General features: G+C 39.9%; 1 protein-coding gene across 2 annotated transcripts in view; it reads right to left on the bottom strand.

Annotated features, from left to right (window-relative positions):
• PTPRM (protein tyrosine phosphatase receptor type M) overlaps positions 1-18,159 on the bottom strand; it is a 642,938-nt gene that overhangs the window by 293,462 nt on the left and 331,317 nt on the right. The gene's annotated exons all lie outside the window — the stretch shown is intronic.

Raw genomic sequence — 18,159 nt, 5'->3', positions numbered from 1 at the left:
TACCTTCACCTTCCCCGCCCAAAAGGAGCAGTGGGAAGCATCCCCCATTTACCCTTGAGTGGTTCAGCTCTTATGTGTGTTTCCCCTAACCTTCCCTCTGGGTAAAAAACCAGCATACTTTATTTGAGAGAAACAACATTCAATAAATCATGATTCCCTTTGTTAACTGACAGCATTTCCAAATACGACAGAGGTGCTCATGCAAAGAACAAAGATAATATAATTGGAAGGCTGTAGAATGCCAGAGGGACAACCTGGCAGAAGCAAAGTAACCATTCTAGAGAAATTCCCCACTAGTCTATCTATCACAGAAATGGATATCCTTTAGAGTTTCAGGAAACAACACAAAAAGTATTTCTAAAATAACTTTTAAGTTTGAAATAAAAGCAGATGTACTATTTCCCTGAGTTGTATGGAATCAATAAAGAAAACTATGTGTCTAAACAAATAAACTACCAGAGGTCTTATTACTATTTTGAAGGAGGTGAGAATTCACTATAGTGCTGTAAATTGTACAGATTAACGTTACAGTCAAGTTTCCTCACCCAGGGCAACCATGATCACACACAGACTGATCCACTAGAGAGTGGCAGAAATATAGAAAAAGAAACCAGAGCAACAATAAATCCTGATTTTCTTCTCTAAGGAAGGGAGGATTGAAGTATGAGAAAGAAAAATGTACAAAAAAACACTACATTTTACACCTATTCCTATACCTATAATTTGGTCATCCTAATATATAAAAACCCTGGGTCTGTCACCATCAGAGGCTCGACCAACCAGAAGTCAGTCCTGCAGTCAGTGCTGGGTTGCCGTGGCAACCCAGCGCTGACTGCTACAGCAACAGGAGCAGTGACCCAGCACTGACTGCTGAGGGGGCTGCAAATCAGGCCCGGAGAGAGGCCTGAAGAGAGAAGCAGGGTCTGATCCATAGCCTCTGTGGCAGCTGTTGATCAGCACTTGCCTCTCTCTTTCTCTCCGGGCCTGGCCATCAGCCATGCCTCCATTTCTCTCCAGGCCTCCACCAGGGCTGCTGATCAGCCCTGCCTTTCTGATCAGGCCCTGTTGATAGGCCCAGAGACGCTGACTGGCATAGAAACCGACCAATCAGAACCAAATTGGCCAGCAGAGGAGGGCAGTTGGGGGTGAGATCAGGCCTGCAGGGGAGGGCAGTTGGGGGAGAGGTCAGGCCAGCAGGGGAGGGCAGCTGGGGGCGATCGAGCTGGCATGGGAGCGGTTAGGGGGTGATCAGGCTGGCAGGCAGAAGTGGTTAGGGGCAATCAGGCAGGCAAGCAGGCAAGCAGTTAGGAGCCAGCAGTCCTGGATTGTGAGAGGGATGTCATCAGGCTTAAACCGGCAGTCAGACATCCCCCAAGGGGTCCCAGATTGGAGAGGGTGCAGGCTGGGCTGAGGGACACCCCCCCCAAGTGCATGAATTTCGTGCACTGGGCTTCTAGTTTTACTATAAATAAGTACTAATAAATGTATATTTCTCCTTTTAAAAGTGAAGGTAGTATTCTTTCGAAAACCAAGAGTTAATGTTAAATTGTTAGTGTGTTACAAACAGTACTTTCAATTTGTACCTGATATTCCAGTTGAGATCATCAGCCACCAAAAATCCTGTCTATCACCTATAATAATTTTACTAATAGCTGAATTTTGTCTTTACATTTGAAAGTTAGAATGGAGGAACCATACCAGGCAGTTGTCCAGAGAAGTTTTATATTTCTGCAAATGTTCCCTCCAGGTTACAATCATTTGCCTTGGGCAAAGAGTGATTCTCAGCAAAGAATTAATAGCAGAATTCAATAGAAATGATCAAATCTGTAAATGAGCCTGAGAATGGGTTAAGAGAAATGTAGTGGGATGAAGTAAACCCTACAAGTGGTGCTCCAGGCTACAGATGCTTGGGCCTGAAGAATTGAATATGAGAAAATGTCCCAGTCAGCCTTTCCCTTAGGAGGGAAAAGTTATCTGCTTCCTTCTACCCTGCCACCAGCCACCCCGGTTCCAGAGGTTTGGAATGCCAGTATTTCAGCTGTAGTTTTCCATTGCCAACATTTATCTCCAACCTAGTGTCCAGTGTGAGCGTACATGATCTATTCTCTACTCCCTTCTATCTTTCCTTATACAATTTCAATCCAGCAAGCCCGGTACTGCACTACAGGCCCAATACTCCCCTTGTCCTTTCTGGAAAGGCAGTGCTATTGGGAGCAGACATTCCCTTTATTTCTATCTGGATTTTCCTAAATGAAAATACTTTCCTCCTTCTAAATATTCTGAATTGTTGGAGAGGATCTGGGGTTGAGCTTTCCAATGCCTCTCTGGCCTATTACTTCCCGAATATGAGGAAAAGTATTGACACAATTTTCCTCATATTCGAGGTACTGTGGCCAAATTACCTCCATAACATCCACACATCTTCCCCCAGTCTCACCTTTAGCTCACAGCGTTCTCCTGCTCTTCATCTCTGTAATATTTGTATTTATATGAGACACTTGAGAAAATAATTGGCTCAAAGAACCCCAAGCCCTTCCTGCCTATTCCTTTTGATCTTCCAAAATTTTATGTGACATCACAAAAGACCCCAAATAGCAACAGCGATATTGAGAAAGAAGAACAAAGTTGGACGAATCACACTACCTGATATCAAACTATACTACAAGGCAATAATAATCAAATCAGCATGGTACTGGCATAAAAGCAGACATATAGAATAATGGAAAGCCCAGAAATAAACCAATGCCTTTAGTCACTTAATATTTGGCAAAGGAGGCAAGAATATACAATGGACTAACCATAGTCTAGTCAATAAATGGTTAGGAAAATTGGACAGATATGTTCAATAAAATGAACTACACCACTTTCTTTCACCATACACAAGGATAAACTCAAAGTAGATTAAAGATTTATATGTTAGACTCAAAACCATAAAAATCCTAGAAGCAAACATAGTAAAATATCCAACATTTTTCTTGGGAATATTTTTTTCTGATATATTTCCCAAAAGAAAAAATAAACAAATGGGACTACATCAAACTGAAAAGTTTTTGCAAAGCAAAGGAAACCATCAACAAAATGAAAAGATGGGAGAAAATGTTTGCCAATGATACATCTGGTAAGGGGTTAATATCCAAAATTTATAAAGAACTTATACAACTCAACACCAAAAAAATCAAACAATTCAATATAAAAATGGGCAAAGGATCTGAATAGACACTTCTCCAAAGAAGACATACAGATGGCTAATAAACATATGAAAAGATGCTCAAGGTCACTAATCATCAGATATTGCAAATTAAAACCACAATGAGATATCACCTCATAGCTGTCTGAATAGCTATCATCAATAAGACAACAAACAATAAGTGTTGGCGAGGATGTGGAGAAAAGGGAACCTCATGCACTGTTGATGGGAATGGAGATTGGTATAGTTGCCGTGGAAAGCAGTATGGCGTTACCTAAAAAAATTAAAAATGGAACTTCCTTATGATCCAGCAATCCCATTTCTTGGAATTTATCTAAAGAAATTTCAAATAGTAATTTGACAGAATATATGTTCTTTTCAGCATTATTTACAATAGCCAAAATTTTGAAGCAGCCCTAGTGTTCATCAGCAGATGAGTGGCTAAAAGAGCTGTGGTACATTTATACAATGGAATAGTACTTGGTTGTAAAAAAGAAGGAAATTTTACCCTTTGTGACAGCATGGATGGACCTGGAGAGCATTATGCTAAGTGAAATAAGCCAGTCAGATAAAGACAAGTACCATATGATTTCATTCATATGTGGAATCTAATGAACAAAATGAACTAACAACCAAATAGAGACAGACTCAGATAGAGTGCAGGCTAACAGCTGTCAGGAGGCAGGGATGTGGAGGGATTGAGCAAAAAAAAAGAAAAGAGAAAAAAAAACTCATGGACACAGACAATAGTGTGGTGACTGCCGGGAGGAGGTGGGGGGAAATGGAGAGGAGGGTTTAGGGTGGATAAATGGTGATGGATGGAGACTTGACTTGGGGTAGTGAACACACAATATAGTGTACAGATGATGTGTTATGGAATTGTGCACTTGAAACTTGTATAATTTCCTTACCCAATGTCACCCCAATAAACTCAATAAAAAAAAAAAAGAAAAAGGAAAAAAGAGTTCATATTTGAGGCCTGGGAACTAATTAGGCCAGTAGGAACAGAAATTCTATAAAGGAAAATAGTAAAAGATAAAACTAAAAAGGTGAACCTGGACAAAAAAGACTAACACTTTTGTACTTGGCTTGGACAAAAGTAACTGAAGGCTTCTGAGCAGGAACTGACTTGACCAAAGAGATATCAGGAAAATTATTTTGGTAATAGCATTGAGAAAAACACACACATAGGAATCATGATATAAATAATAAAGTGGCCCTAAAAAGTCAGTTAGTCTAGAATGTCCTCCACGTCTGCATAACTTGCTATTACAGGCATCACATCTGCTGTAAAAATGGACATTCTCTGATTTCCTACTTTGTTTATTTCAGGATAGAACAGATACTTACATATAAGAAACACAAAGCCAACTCTAATCTACCTGTTCTTAAAGGTTAATTCCCAAATAATTTAATATTTTACTAATAGTGGGAAGGTAAAGTAAGTTTTCATTCAAACAAAAAAATTACAGTTTAAATGAAAAATATAAATCAGGAAACCAATTGACAAAACATTTAAACTAATGTCTCCAGTTTCAGTTTCCTTTGCTCATTATAGCAAAGTAAATTTGCTATATTTTAAAATGAAATGTATGGTGGATATCATTGAGTTCAACTGACACACTTTACATGGAAGAAAGGTGATGCTTACAACATTATTTAGTTAAACTTCTTCACAGCAAAATCAGGAATCTAACTAGAATAGCAACAGACTCAGGCTCCAGGATTATTTTTTTTAAAGGTACAGAAGCAAAGGAAATACAGTTGCTTTTTTCATTATCTCATAATTTCTCAACTTTTAACCACAATTCTTCAAAGCAATAGTTAATATTTATTGAGCACATTATGGATCAGGCACCATGCTTCATGCGTTAAACACTTCATGAAATCTCACCCAGTACACACGATCGGTTTATAAATAAGCAAGGCTATTGGAGACATTCCCCGGTTTGAGATGTCCTTGCTTCCTCCCTCCATAACTTTTCAGGCATTGCCTGCCTTTCAAAATTCAGCCTGAGTCCCTAAACCTCTGGGAAGCCTTTTCCTGTGGCCATTGCCAACCTAAGCATGTCTTCTGAAGGCCTAGTGCCCAAAACCTGTGTGTAGAACAGTACCATTCATCCATTTGATTTGACGCCTCCTTCCATTGTTATTAAGCATTTAATTTTACTCCTTGCTTTCCCCTCTAGACTTGCAAGTCTAAGTGGACAGGATTTAGCTCTTGTATCTTTTCATATTCCCAGCGCCTGCCGAGTAATAGACAGTAAGCACAGAAACTACGGCAGTGGAGGGGGGTGATGTCAATGCTATCTCCAAGCACGTGCTCGTTTCCATGGAGTTAGCACGAAGGAGAAGGGGCTTCCAGCAACAACGCTTTCTTCTATGGAGCCTCCAAAATTCAGAGGAAAGATGAAACAACATTCACATCCAAAGCTATGTGGAGTCAAAGGAAAAAAATCCATTCGTTGTTTTTCTTTTTTTCTGTCAACCAACCACATTATTAAACCCTAAAATACCCAAAATACAAAGAATAACATGACTAGTTATTTAAGTTTTGAACCAAGGCATTCAAGTACTAGGATAGAAAAGACTTTCTTCTTTGATTCGTTAATTATCTATTCCTAAAAGCAGTAAGTAAAGACATTTTATTTAAAAAATAAAATAAAAGTTAATTTGTTTTAAAAGAAAAGGTGGCTTTTCTTTTAAGATTTTTAACCTGAAAGATCTAACCTTTCACCAACCTTCTTCGACAGCCTTTAATTTTTCCATCGTTAGTCTTGTCAGCTGCTATTTATTGATTTCTCAGAAATTTATTCTGTGTAGTACAGGCCTGAACTGCCGACCTCCCACTGTACACATCTGATACTCAGCTACTTCAGGGGGAGTGGAAGGGGGAGGGCCTGAGATTGGCTGGTAGCAGGGCAGCTATATTAGCATGTGATTAAGCAGGCGCTGTCTCTAACACAATGCCACTTCAGTTGATTTTCCATTCTTCAAACAACAGTCAAATGCTTCATATGTAGTTCAGGGATAATTCCCATAGAAATATTTCTTAGGTATTAAATGGGTCCTAATAAATAGGCAAAATTGTGCTATCACTTTAAAGGTGAGGACAGCCACACAAAAGGGAAGGCACCTGGCATTCTAGGCATCAGATGTCACTTCACGCAATTCAAATCAATAAAAAGGATCAGGATCAATTATCCTCCTAACAGCCTTAACCATTAGACAAGAATCTACCACTAGAAATGATCACAATGTATAAAATAATTTAATGTATAGTTTTCCACTCAATGTTAACATTTCAAGTTTTATAATTAAGACTCTCGGTGGCCAATGGCAGATTATTAAATCTCAAATTCTGGGTCCACACCACTATTTTATCTTGTTAGGATGGTCCATCCTCCACAATAGTGGACCTCAACCTTGGGGTCTCAACTATTTGACTAGTTCCTCCTTGTTGAGTCAGGATGAGCACTGGTCCAGGAGCCCCCTTTGGAGTCTGTTCCCACCTGATGGCTTGCTGGGGCACTCATAGGCAAGTCACTCAAATTTGCTGTGTTTTAATATCACTTGAAAGAGAGATCAACTATTTACTTGACTCACTCAAGAATGTTCCAGTATCAGAGACTGAAGACAGTGGCAAGTGCTTTGAAAAGAGTAAGTTAGTAGGTAAAATTAAAGGTAGTATTTATGTAACAAATGCTCATTCAAGAAACAGGTTTCATGATCCAAACTTGTCTCATAGTAAGGCTCACTCCCACTTGTGGCCAAGCAATCCTAGATTCCAGCCCTGAGATTCGCAACAGGCGAGTCAGATCCTGATCAGGGTAACTGCAAAGGGGATAGAAGGACAAATACTTTTTTGTTCAGTTTCCTGGTCCTCGTGGAATTTAACATACAGTCATTCAGTTGGAGTGATATTGTTTAATTTGGGGCAGGAGAGGGTAGGATCCAATTTTCTCTTTGGGTAAAGTTGAAAAGTACCTGATAGAGAAGTGAAATGGAAATTAAACTCTTCAGGCATTTTGAGAACAAAATTACATATATTTAATCTGAGGTGAGTTCCCCTCAATAAAATACAACAGATAAGAGAGAGAAGTAGGAGGAAAACCATCTCCACCACATGATCTTTGGACCTATACTTACAATGATGTTTTTGATGCAAGGACTTTCCAAAATAATTTGTAGTTAATCAAGTATAGGAAGGCCAGACAGGAAGCCTCATAATGTAAATATGCAAATATTTTCTGTTAAATATTCATTATGCCAACAGGACCTGGGCACTCATGTGCACCTCACTCATAGAATCACTGATCCTGGCTTTGAGTTTTTTTCTTTTTTTTTCTTTTGCACAACATGTACACCTAATATCCTTAAGATGAAGTTTTATAAGGAAGTTTAAATTTCCCTGACATCTCTTCAAAATACTTATAAATGTTTGGCTTGAGAGAAAGGACATGAGCTAGTAATTCACAGAGCAGGAGCCGTTAGCAATGTAAAACTAGATTTTTCTAATTAATAATCAAAACACACATAAACCTGTGCTGGTTGGCAGCAGGCCTAGCAGGACCAAGTTCAGAAGGTCTGGAGTTCATCTGCTCCAACAAACCCTCAGCTGGGTCTTCAGCAGCCACAGGCAGCCATCGGAAGAAGAGGAGATCATGAATCCTTTCACCTCACATCCCTCTAAGTCACCCTAACACCCAACATATTAGGCAGAGCTCCACAGATCCGGTGTGATTTCGGGGACTCTCTGAAGGATATCCCATCTCCAATACAGGCTTATCCACTGCAAGTCATGAAATAATTTTTAATAAGGAAAAAAGCCACTTACTCCATAATTAGAAATTAAAAGGCTTAAAATACCAAAGACTGATTGTGGCAGTGTTTAAGTACAAATGAGTTTCAGCTGTATAATGGCAATAATAAGAATATAATAATAATGAAATTATTGAGAACTGTAATTAGAGGACAGGAAGAAAGGAACACCCTCAGAAGTACGAGGCTCCTGAAATAGGAGAGGCAACCCCTTGAGGTGACAAGATGGCACGTGTCTACAATGACAAGTGCCACTGGCGGTGGGGGCAGGAGTCTTGGATACAAACATGTGTCCTGCTGTTCATTTGCTGTAAAATTCCAGGAGTCTTAAATTTGCTGAACCACAGTTTACCCATCTATAAAATGGGAATGATGTCAACCTCGACCATTGCTCTGGGTTTAGATGCGATTACTTATGCAAAAGCATGTGGAACGTATATAGCCATGTATGAAAGTAAAGTCATATCTGTGCAGCAGAAGCCGAAGGCCAGAAAAGAAACACCTCCAGAGACATGACTTTGTCCAAAGTAAAGCTGTTCGAATTTTTAACGGGAGAAAAGACAAAGAGACACAGTATGTAAAGCTGTTTTGGTTATGCGGCTATGACATCAGGTGGCTCTAATGGAGAGGATTTCTGAGTCATTTGGATTGTTTATAGAACAGTTGACTTGATTATCAAAGGGGCTTCCCTGACTGCGATATGCGTTTTCCAGCGTTGTTGCCCTGACTTTAGATATTATATTTCCATGCAACAACTCACCAGCAATGCCCAAAGGACCATTCTTTAAACAAGCTAGGAAATAAATTTAACACTCAGCTATACAAGCTGCAAACGTGCTTTTAGGAAATACAATATAGTGTATGCTTACCATTTCCATAACCAGACAGCTGGAGTCTACAGAAATGCAAATTTTGTCATCACTCAAATGCACTGAAAAAAATATTCTTCACTGAAATGCAAGGGTGAGGGGAAACCATTTGGGAGAAAAGAGATACCAACAAATCCAAACCTTAAGCAAATAAAAAACAAGTCCAAGTTTTCTATAAAAGTAGAGTGGGGACTGATTTTCTTTCTATGATTTTCTGTTTATTCTGACTTATGCACGAGCCATGAGTTCTCCTTATGGTTCTTCCCAGTTTTGTGAAGCCCATGGTAATGAGCAGTCCAGGTGCCTTTCTGTTTGCTCGTGCTACAGGCTTTTTCTCATTATGATTTTCTCCTGTCATACCAGAGGCCAGGCATTTTCTGAACTGAATTATGGGGGCTGCAAAGGTTACTGACTCAGGCCCACACCCAACTTATCTTTGTTTCACTCAGCTCCAACCCTATTAGGATACCTTTTTACTCTCTCTTTTTTTTAAGTCACTAGATAGGCAGGCAAACAGCCAGTTAAACCATACTAACTAGTGACAAATGCTATCAGTATGAATTGCATAAGCAATTTTTCTATACAATTCCCTACACGATAGACTACTCACATGGCAGACACACACACACACTTTACATAAAAATAGGGAAAATCCACAAACCGCAAATTTACAGATATTCTATGGATCTCTTTCTTTATTTCAAAACTATCCAACATGCAACCTCTCAACCCTCACTCTAAATGAGTGGCTGCTTTCAATTTAAAGCCTAACTCACTTTCAGCCTTCAAAACAATCCTCAATTCATCCCCAAAGCAGAGGAGGTGATTTGGATTAGAGAAATTCAGTCCCTTTCTCTCCAGCCCCCATGGGCTCATGGAGGTTAACAGGTCAGTCCATGAAGAAAGAATTTCCGTGTCTTTCAAGAGGTCTGCAACTTCTGCACCTGCAACACCCAGCCATCGGGAAAGTTAAAGTAAGTGCTTTTCGAGGCTGGAAGAATTCACTTAGCTCCCATTTGCCAGAACTAAAATTGCACTCTTGGAGCTTCTGGCAGGAAATGAGTAACTGGACTTGGTGCTCCTACGGAGAAGAAAAGGAAAGGGAATATTTCTCTTCCTTCAGTTTCCTGAAATAGACTGGTCCCAGGAAGAAGACCCACAGGCAGCACAAGGAGAGCATCGTTAAGTGATGCCACCTCCTATCTAGTATTAAATGAAGCTGTTGAAGTAATGGTGCAATTGTATTAAAGCAAAGAAATACACAATCTCTTAAACTCGTTAATGTATATAATGTAATTAATTCCCAGAGATTCAGGTTAGGGCTTTGAGCCACAGGCATGACTATTTTGCAGAAGTTAACATTTTGCTTTGCCTCTGTGACTTCAAGATGGCATAAGGGAAGGGCTGATCCCTTCTTCATTCAGCAGATGTAAGAAGGCTGGGACAACACCTTCTGCAAGTGTGGAAACCAAGTGCTCTGAGGAGCATTCTTCCCTCTTTGTTATCTGGAGAACACAGTTCTGTCATCTACACATGAAGTGGGACGCCACTTTGCCAATTCTCTCTCTGGGCAATATAGCACAGAAGCAAACCTCATACTGTTGGAGACCGAAGAGAAATTCACTTTATGTCTGTTAGGAGATGATTAGTTATTGGTTCTCAAGTTTTAGAACACATCAGAATCACCTTTAGGGCTTGCTAAAGCAAGATTATTGGGCCCTACCACGCAGAGTTCCTGATTCAATACATGTAAGCTAGAGCCTAAGAATTTGCATTTCTAGCAAGTTCTCACACACTGCTGATGCTGCTGGCCCCGAGATCACACTTTGCGCACCTGACATAGTAGCGTATATACGCTGGTCCACACAAGCACTGAGAAACAAGTATCCGGCTTCTCCCAGACTCACTGCTCTTTCTTACCAGAAGTTTTCACTCCACACCAGGCATCCAATGATAATGTTGTGTCTTTTCTGCCAGTGGCTCTGACTTCTCTCTAACCAACAGTGGGTGCTGGTAGGTGGTAATGAGTTAACATATGTTTAGGTCAAATCATATCTGGTAAGGAATTACTCGCTGTGCTACCTGAATGTATCACCCTGAGAGCAGGATATTAATTCCTTTCTAATATTTGCTTTCAATGTTATCAAGGTTTTTAGAAGCCAAGCTCAAAAAAGAAAAGAGGACAGAAACTATGTGTACATATGTATACTCAGCATCCCGACACCTAAATGTCTATTAGCCACCTATTCCAGGAGTGTGGTTTTTCTGCCTTGGGGTAGAGTTTTATAAATCTAAATACAGTTTGAATAGATTACCTGTAATTTTTCTATTATTTCATCTCATGTGGTCTATTAATGGCCAAAATAATCAGGAACGGTTTCAATATTAAACAGTAACTCTTTTTTATTTTTAATTTTTAAAAATATACATTTTATTTATTTTTACAGGGAGGAAGGGAGAGGGATAGAGGGTTAGAAACATGGATGAGAGAGAAACATCCATCAGCTGCCTTCTGCACGCCCCCTACTGGGGATTGAGCCCGCAATCAAGGTACATGCCCTTGACCAGAATTAAACCCAGGCCCTTTCAGTCCACAGGCCCATGCTCTATCCATTGAGGCAAACCAGTTAGGGCAACAATAACTCTTTTTTAAATTCTGAATGCTAAAGACATTAGCTGATGCAGAACTACTCAAGGAAACCAAAGGAGAGGATCAACTATAATGCACAGGAGAGGCTGACAGTAAACTTTGTGCTAAAGAGACAAACACATATGTGTTAACATGACCAGAATATCATTTGATGAGTAAGGCCAGTCTTAAAGCCTCTGCCTGTAGGTTGTCCGAATGCCTGACAGAGCTACCGGGCATGAGGCAACCTCATTAGGCTAACCTGCTGCCCGATGCAGCAAAGAAGGGCAATTAATAGGGACACCATCCACGGTTCACTGAAAAAGATCAGTGCACAGAAAGGGTCGTAAGGTGTTGTGTGTTTTTTTTTTTAATTTTTAATAATATATAAAGCATGATTTATTTTTTAAAAGTTTATTTTAATTATGGTTTACAATCAATACTATCTTGTATTAGTTTCACGTGAACAGCATGGAGGTAAGACATTTGTACACTTTACAAACTGTTCCCCCTGATATTTCCAGTACTTATCTGGCACCATACATAGTTATTACAGTATTATTGATTATGTTTCCTAGGCTGTACTTTACATCCCCATGACTATTCTGTCACTACTAATCTGTACTTCTCGATCCCTTCACCTTTCTCATCCAGTCCCTCAAAGCCCCTCCTCTCTGGCAACCATCAGTCTGTTCTCTGTATCTATGAGTCTGTTTCTGTTGTGTTTATTCATTCACATTGTCCTTTATATTCCACATATGAGTGAAATCATATAGTCTATGCCTTTCTCTGACTGACTTATTTCACTTAGCATAATCCCTGCCAGGTCCAGAATGGGTCACCAAGTTTATGAGCAATGAGAACTCGACTACTGGATTCTTGAAATCATTTCATAATTATTTCTAATTTTGGAATATATATCTGAGAATAGCCCTCTGAAGTAAAAATAACCAAGTGTGTATGAAAGCTGATAAAGGGCAAATCAAAAACCACACCTTTCATCCAGGCTTCTCACCAGAAAACTTTTAGCCTTGGGTGCAATTTCTCAGTAGCTTTTGCTCATTTCCAGTAGAGCTTCCAGTAAACCATACACACTTATACACACACACACACACACACACACACACACACACACACACACACACACACACAATTTCACTATGGTTTTTGGTCAATGATTAGGGCCACTCAACACTGAGAAAGTAGCAGTAATTATCCCAGCAGCAAGGTGCCAGCAACTACAGGCACAAGCAGACTCCACCCTGGGGTTTCTGCAGAGTCTACAACTGCACCCCTCTTACTAGTAGAGGACACAGGATGAACAGTGGCACCCATGCGCAGCACAGAGTTTCGATAGTTCATCCCCACACCAGTCCTGTCAAAGGCAGTGAGTGATCCATGTGGCTACTGGCTGACTATTTCAAGCACATGCTGGATCCAGTACGTTTGTCTGCTCTCTTTCAAAGCTTCGGCTGCTCACTCTTCTGCCTCAGAACAGCCATTTTCAGTTTGTTCTAAAATACTATTTTACACTAAACGTTTTGGAAATGCCTAGGTGCCCACATTGTTTTACCAATTTATCCCAACCACCATTTTTTTGTATGTCCCGAAGTCATTTGCTGTGTTCCAACTTGAGTCATTTATTCCAGTGCCTGCCACCACTGGAAAAGGTGAATAATTCTTTGGAAAAGCACAAAGAAATGTTAGCAAGTATGAAAGCCACCTCCGTTGCTGACTTCCTATATGGGAACTTTTAGCATATACTGTACTGCCATCTGGAACAGACTGTTCTCTTCTTGTGGCTTCATGGTACATGATTTGCAATGGATGAGGGTACACCTTTGTAAGGTACACCTCTATGTTTCTATCAAACTCGGTCCAAAAAGTAGGTCTAAGATCCCACTACAGACTAATGTCCATAAACACAAGTATTTATTCCTAAAGGGCCTATTTTCAGCTCAATTATAGAGGGTGATCATTTCTTTGCCTAAATAAGGCTTTGTACCATTATCAATAATTATTGTTGCATAAAAAAGTCTCACAAGAAATGAGAATTCAGTTATTCAAGTACAAGTGTCCCCAAAAATGTATATAATCTTTGAATAATTATATTAATTCCAATGGGTTAAATCTGAAAAGAAAGAAACATCAATTGAGCTACCAGTTGTTAAAAGTATGCATTCTTTTTGGAACACCCTGTATACCTGTAAAGCTCTAATTGTATTATTTCTTATCGACACATCATATGACCATAATAAATCAAAGAGAGTGGCATAAACAAATGAACTTGATTAATAACATACATATGTCACTCTCTCATATGGACTTTTTGCCTAAGCACAATTTTTCAGCTATCTACAAATGAAATTTAAATTTCTGGGATTCATGATTGCGATGGTGAATTTTATATGTCAACTTGACTGGACCATGGGATGACCATGCATTTAGCCAAAAATTATACTTCTAAAAAGAGGTTATTAATCCCAAGAATTTAAGACCTCACCCATATATCCCACAACGGGTTCCCTCTTACATAATTCCCACAAGTTATGAACTTCCTACACACATCCCATAAGTTATGAGCCTTTACACCATTCATTGCTCATGTTTTTCTGGGAACCACATGGACTATCAGCAAAAGCTTCAGAATCAAAACAGTTACTAATGAAAACAAGCTCTCCTAAATCAGACATCTAATATTTTATTACTTTAAAACTGAACCAAACCAAAGATGTTTCATATAAAGTTGCTAGAATGGATTGCTACTAAAAATATAAATCTACCTGGTACAGCTGGGTTTTTTTCTTTTCTTTTTCTTTAAGGAAAATTATTTGTTGCAAAGATGTTAATGATATTAAGGCCCTGGAATTCCATTATGTGCTATTGCCTTGCAAACAAATATTTCTGTTTTACTTTAATAATTACTTCTGCAGTCTGCTTTAGATTTGCCTCTGTCCCCTCCTTCCCTCCCTCCCTCTCTTCCTCCTGTCCTTCCATTCCTCCCTCCTCCTCCATCTCAGTTATGGGTCATTTTCTAGTCACAAAGAACAGTCTTTCCATTAACATTACTGCTAATGTCACCACAATCCTCAAGTGGGTAAAAGTACTGTGCTGCTAGAATAAAACCCAAACCCTCTATTTTGCATTAGTCCTCACTTAAGAACAGTGGCCAGTGAACATGCTGCTTAAGTTTAATTGTGGGTGGGGTGAGAGGAGTTTTGAAGAAGATTCTCTTTTTCTTTTTTTTAATTTCCACAATGCTTTCGTGATATTCTCCCTGAGATCAGGGCACAAGTAAAAAAACAAATTAGGAACCTCATTCATATTTTTTTCATTCTCAAGAATATATTGATATTAACTGTAAGAATATAAATTCACTGATTCCACTGAATTACACTCAATTATATTGGGTCAGTAAGCTTCAAGCAAACCAGAAGCTTAATCTTAATCATTTCCACAAGGCCTCCATTAGCTGCAACAATCCTTCATGTAAGAAACCATTAAAAATACCCTGTCACCTGTAAAACCTGGCACACTGAGACAAGCTTCCTGCAATCCACCCATCCCCTCGCCCCCAAGGTCTCACCATCATTTATATACATGGAACTGGGCTGACATGAACACAGAGCATATTCCTGAGGGGGAAACAGCCTATGAGAAGGCAGTGTGGAGGAAGAAGGCACTCTTCTGTCTGGGGATCAGTGCAGTTTGTCTGCGTGTGAGCATCCTACCTTTTTTCTTCAAGGACAGAAGGTTAACACCTTCATATCCGTGAATCAGTGCTAGTCCGCACTGCCAATCCTCTCGGAAGAATTAGTGAATCCTGAAATAACCCAACGGCAGCTTTACTCCTACGATATTTCGGCTGTATATTACATAATTTTTATATTAATGTTTTTAATTATTACAAGTAGTTATCACTCAAATATACCATCAGATAAACCATTTACTAGACAGCAATCTATATGTTACATTATCCAAAGAAAGTCATTATGTCCCTCCTTATTAGCAGATTATAACCTAAGATAAAGTGGCTGCAAAGAAATATCTAAAAAAATCAAACAACAAAACACATGTACCATACACACAATCACACACATACACAACTCTTCACACTGTTAAAATGCAAAGTCACTAGTGCATTTTGAATGTTGGTTAGTAAGAGAACAAATGTGAAAGTCTTTAGAAAATGTAAGATCAGAAGAAAATACCATCTTGAAAATGAGAGAGGACTGAATAGCTGCATGAAGGAGGAGAGAGTTGGGAGGCCTGTGTGAAGGAAAGGGAGGGTCAAGAGAGTAGAAAGTAGCTAGTATACAATATAGAAATGTAGCTTTACATATACCATGTTATTCAGCCATGAGAAAGAAGGACACTCTCCATGTGCAACAACATGAGTGGGATTTGAAGGAATATGCTAAGTGAAATAAGCCAGACAGAGAAAGACAAGTACTGCATGGTGTCACTTAGATGTAGATCTTTAAAAAACAAAAACAAAAACAAAAAATGTCCAATTCATAGAAACAGAGAGTAGAAAAATGGTTTCCCGGGGGTGAGGATGCGGGAATTAGGGAGAATTTTCAGCTCTAAGATAATTAAGATCTGAGGATCTAATGTAAAAATGGTGGCTATAATTGATAACACTGTACTGAAGAATTGAAATTTGGTAACAGAGTAAAATTTAAATGTTCTAATAAAAAAAAAGAATGAAAAGGTAAATACATGAGGTAATGACTGTGTTAGTTAACCAGATTTTTTTTTTGGGGGGGCGGGATTCTTTCATAATGTATACATATCATCATAATGTACACTTTAAATATCTTACAATTTTATATGCCAATTAAAGCTGAAATGTAAAAAAGTGTTGACCAAGAAGAATTGAGTGGATATAGTAGAAAAGTTGCAGTCAACAAGAGGATAGGAGGTTATCCAGTAGGATGCAGTGAAGGGACGTACATGCATAATGGGTGGAGAGGAACTTGCAGCTTCTCCCAGGAGATGAGCAGGTAAGAGGGGCTTCTTAGTGCTTGAAATCAGGTACAAAGAGAGTCATGGTTAAACTTTAACAAGCGAAAATTGATATGCATTGTTAAGATAAGATGGATCAAGAGGGGTTAGTTTCGGAATAAAAAGAGCAATGCCTAACCAAGATGGTACAAATTTCAGCTGAGCCCACTGGCCTGTGGCGTGCTGGCCATGGTTCAGCACAACAGTGCTGTTGACTAGAGCCATTAATTTTTTTCCTGTTACTTAGCTTGCAGTGAGGATAAGTTAGCTACATCAAACACACTGTTCTCTCGGGTTTGTGTTAACAGTCATTATAAATTATAATAATAAACTCAATAATCACAAGACAAAAATCCTGTGATGAGTAGTTGTGTGTCTGCTATGATCCAGACTACACCAGATGCTCTCCATTCACCATCTTACTAGGCTTTGCAAGGATCCCAATAAGGAGGAATTATTATTAATTCCATTTGATGGGTTAGGAAACTAAGGCCTAGAGTAGTTTAACAATTTGTTCAAGGTCAGGGCTTGGAACAAATTTTTCTGTAGGGGGACAATGAGTAAATACTTTAGGCTTTGAGGGCCAATCTCTGTCAAAACAACTTTGCAAGTACAGAAACAGTCAGACAATATATAAAGGAATAAGTGGGACTATGTTCTAATAAAACTTCATTTATGAGCACTGACTTGATGTAATTTCCTGTGTCACAAAATATCGTTGCCCTTTTGAATTGTTTTCAAGCATTATATGGTTCTCAGGGCTTACAGAATGAGGGGGCAGCCTGGCTTCAGCCGAAGAACCATTGTTTACTGACCTCTGCTCAAGGTTATCCATTACGGTAAGTGGCAGAGCCAGAATTCAAAGCAAATTTCTCAGACTACAGAAATTGTGCCACCTCCTATATGCTTAACATCAAATTAGTATAGGCTAGTACAGTACAGTAGACAGAATAGTCTATTATTACCATTTACTTCATTTGGTGTATGAGAAAGATTACTTTATAAAATTGGCTAGCCCAAACACTAACTAGAGGCCCGGTGCACGAAATTCATGCATGGGGGGAGGGAAGAGTCCCCTCAGCCCAGCCTGCACCCTCTCCAATCCGGGATCCCTCTCACAATCTGGGACCACTGGCTGCTAACTGCTTACCTGCCTGCCTGCCTGATCGCCCCTAACTGCCCCCCCTGCTGGCCTGTCACCCCCAACTGTCCCGCCTGCCGGCCTAGTCACCCCCAACTATCCCCCCACCAGACTGGTCACCCCTAACTGCCCACCCCCCGCCCCGCTGGCCTGGTTGCCCCTTACTGCCCCCGCCCCTGCTGGCCTGGTCACCTCCAACTGCCCCCCCCTGCTGGCCTGGTCGCTCCTAACTGCCCCCCACTGGCCTGGTTGCCCCCAACTGCCCCCCCCCCCCGTGGGCCTGGTCACCCCATGCAGCCTGCTGCTCAGTTGTTTGGTCGCCCCTCACTAACCCCCCTGCCAGTCTAGTCGCCCCACGCAGATTGTTCGGTCGTCCATTAGGTTGCAATGGTCGCTTAGGCTTTTATATATATAGATATTATCATCTATAATAATAAAAGCATAATATGCTAATTAGACCAGATGTCCTTCCTGACGAAGCTGGGGCTGCGAGGGCTGAGGCAAG

This window comes from Cnephaeus nilssonii, assembly GCF_951640355.1.
Source record: "Cnephaeus nilssonii genome assembly, chromosome: 11".
Classification (NCBI taxonomy): domain Eukaryota; kingdom Metazoa; phylum Chordata; class Mammalia; order Chiroptera; family Vespertilionidae; genus Cnephaeus; species Cnephaeus nilssonii.
This window is presented reverse-complemented; position numbering and strand designations above follow the sequence as displayed.